Source organism: Coenobita brevimanus, chromosome 113 (assembly GCF_032717465.1).
Source record: "Coenobita brevimanus isolate Jiangsu-jjx chromosome 113, ASM3271746v2, whole genome shotgun sequence".
NCBI lineage: Eukaryota > Metazoa > Arthropoda > Malacostraca > Decapoda > Coenobitidae > Coenobita > Coenobita brevimanus.
This window is the reverse complement of record NC_137066.1, coordinates 2,607,787-2,611,455: the sequence shown is the minus strand read 5'-3', so window position 1 is coordinate 2,611,455 and position 3,669 is coordinate 2,607,787. Positions and strand designations below refer to the sequence as shown.

The 3,669-nt window shown below is 39.5% G+C and overlaps 1 pseudogene; it reads left to right on the top strand.

The window, feature by feature from the left end:
- The first annotated feature begins 1,810 nt into the window (after positions 1–1,810).
- LOC145418351 (5S ribosomal RNA) lies at positions 1,811–1,928 on the top strand (annotated as a pseudogene).
- Positions 1,929–3,669: the final 1,741 nt, after the last annotated feature.

Here is a 3,669-nt window from a genome sequence, read left to right as displayed (position 1 = left end):
ATGCTGCATATATTTCTTCTGTAAATATCCTGCACACACCTTCCACATCCCCCATCTGCTCCAATTCATATTTGCCCAATCGTTCCTCCACTTCTCTCTTATACTCTGCCTTTTTCTCATCCTCTTGTAACCTTTCTATGGATATAAAACTATACTTTCACCTTTGTTTTTGTACCCCCTATCAAAGGGTAGTTTATTATCTCCAGTTTGACAGATTTTTTACATTATGTACATTGATTTACTGTTTCTTTGTATTAATGGTTTTCTTTTTTACAGGATGTCCTGCCACAACATGGGCCGCACTTCAAAGTCTTCTGTTATTGCACATACATTGATTTAATACAAGTTATATGTATTTAATATTTATTACAGCATGTATACTTGCGCTGTATATTCTCTACCTAATAAAACTACACCCTGTAGTTCATGTGTATCTTTACCAAACTATTACTATTACTTGGTTTATATGTATTATATATAATAATGATAAGTACTCTATATAATACAATGTATGAGCAGGGCTCTTGTTTGGTGAGCCACAGCTCGCAAATGCGAGTATTTTTTCCCTTCGGCGAACAAATTTTACATGCAAGTCGCCTTTTGGCGAAGAGAAAATAAATCCACTTCAAAACCCAGTAAACTACAAAATAAGTAAATCTCACTTAAATGAACAAAAGAACAAGTTGTGCTCGATTATTGTCTTTCCTTGTGGCCACTGTGAATGTTTAAAAATTGACAATGTCTAAATAAATAAATATATTTATTGCTCATAAAATATTTTGGCTCGTAGTCAGTTTGGCTACTAAAAATTTATTTCACTCGTAAATCTGAAACCTTAGGAGCCAAATGGCTTGCAACCATCAGCAGTTACCAAGAGCCCTGATAAGTATTAATACATTGAATATATTATATACCTGTATATATAAATCATAATAAACCAAATATAACGAATGGAAATACTGTATAATGATATAATAAATGACAGCACAACAGATGAAATGACATATGACACTAGACATAACACATTACAATATTACATGACACAATGACATGACAAATGACAACACACTGATGGCATGACACTCACAATGACAATACACATGACTGACATGACAACACTATGACAATGACGCTATCACAACAGTAGATGACAACACACTGACACAATGACTATGACAACACGAGAGAGAGAGAGAGAGAGAGAGAGAGAGAGAGAGAGAATGATATGGTACACAGACACAGACTTGCTTCTGAATACACTTCTTGCATCATACTTATTCCTCTTTATTAACCCATGGATTGCAAGCCACAGCTCAGGCTGGGACGCGTCATGTTGCAAGCCACAGCTCAGGCTGTGCTGGCCGTGAATCACTGTACACACCTCCACCCCCACACAAACTTATGTATGGTGCTACGCAAAGACAAAGAGAGAGAGAGAGAGATTTTTTTCTTTTCACCAGATGATGCCCTGGATGTTTATCTTCAAGTTCATGAAAAAAAAAAAAAAATCAGTTTCACTACTCCCGTACGTAACCTTACGCATGGCCCTACACAAAGACAGAGAGACAGAGATTTTTTTTCACCAGATGATGTCGTGGATGTTTATCTTCAAGTTTATAATAAACAAAAACTAAAAAAAAAAATTCCTTCGTTTTTTGCACACCACGGGGTGGGATAAGAAAAAGGTAATTGCGCAATCCACAGGTTAAATCTATACGAATTACCTACACCTTACATGTACAGATCCTCCCCTACTTACGAATGGGTTGCGTTCCAAGAAGCTGACCGTAAGTGGAATTTTTCTTAAATAAAAAACGCCATACCACGTTGAGTACACCGCTTCCCGTCCGATCAGCGAAGTTAAGCAACGTTGGGTCTGGTTAGTACTTGGATGGGTGACCACCTGGGAACACCAGATGCTGTTGGCATAACGTTCTCCCTACATGTCAAGTGGGGTTGGTGGAGGATTAGTGCCCCTCCCCGTAAAACAATTAACTCTAAGCCCATGGCCACCCCGTTTGGGATACATGCCGTCTGGCAATGAATGAATGAATGAAAAACGAATTTAATACACCTAACCAACTGAACATCATAGCTCAGCCAGGCCTACCTTGAACGAGTTTAGAACACTTACATCAGCCTCCAGTTGGGCAAAATCATTAACACAGCCTAGTCTATAATAAAGTGTTTAATATCTTATGTTATTCAATACTGTACCAAGATTGTCGATTGCAAAAGCTGAAGGTCACTTTCAAGGGCTGCCTTCATGCTCTGCAATTGTACTGAGTTTCATCTAAAGCAACTGCCTTCCTCTGTTTTCTCACCAGTAGCAAGAGAGAAAGGGCATTTCATAGACATGATGGATGTACAAAACACAATGTAGATAAGGGGGGGGGGGAAGCTGGCCATACAGAGCATTGTTGAGGTCGATTGATGATGCTATCAGGATAGCCTTTTCAATGGCCCCTCTTTTATGTTTAGTTACTGTTCTGGTTGCTGAGCTCCTTTATTTTCTTATTTTCCAACATTTACTTAGAAATTTCTTTGTATTTTCAAAGTCTTTAACTTGAACAGCCGGAATGTAAACACATAATTTATTGATGCCAGGGTTTTCATCAATGCATGAAATATTTACTCTCTAAGGTTTTCAAAATTATTAATATCTATGTAAACCATCCATCCATCATCCAATCCTATGTTGCTCCATGAGGAGTAGCCCAGGGCTAGGCAAGTTGGTTCTGACATTTAAGATGAGAGTGACCAGCCTCACTCATCCCTGAGTGGCATTACATGAGCAATAAACCCCAACCACCCCTTGGATTAAACCTTCACCGGCTCAAACCGACTGGAGTGCCTTAATTACCCATTAAACCACCAGGCGCCAAAATTTGATTACATGGTTACCACCCAGTGTAGTATATGGTTTCCTGGTGTACAGAAACCATTTGGCTTGTTACTCAGTGTAGAGTTACCCATAGGCAGAAGGATGAGGAAAGAAAGAAGGAGTGAAAGACAGCAGGGAATGTAAAGTAACCTGTAGGCAGAAGAGGAAAGTGCAATGGAAAGAAAGACAGAAAAGGAAGGATGGAGCAGAGGAAAGGGTAGACACCCAAAGCAGCACTACATCGAGTGGGTGGATGGCAAATTATTATTATGTATTCCATGACAGGTTAGATGACAGTGGAATGGTCAAACATAATATATTCTTTGTTGAGTCGCCTAGTGGTCCACACTGTTTTGTATCTCATCTGATGGCAAGAATCCGTACCCCAAATGACAGTGTTCACTCCACCTATGGCTAAAACACATTAATCTAAGTCTTAGAAGTTTATAAATCAACCAAACACAAAATTAAAGTCTAAAATATCATCAAAATAGGTAAAAAAAAAAAAAATCCAAAACCATCGTTAAACTGGGGCTCGGCCATCGCAAGGTGGGGCAGGGTGGTATTTCTGCCCCCATCACTAATGTCACTGATTGCATTGCGCAGTTGACCCTTGTGCGGTGTGGTGTGGTGGGGATCTGTCCGTTCTCCCCTTTGGGGCTAAGATGCGAATGAATGAGTCTGAATGGATGAGTAAATGGGGAGTGTGTTGTCCTGTCTCGGCTACCTCCCTTTCCATGGGGGAAGCAGCCTAGGTACAGTATATAGATAGAGATAGATAGATA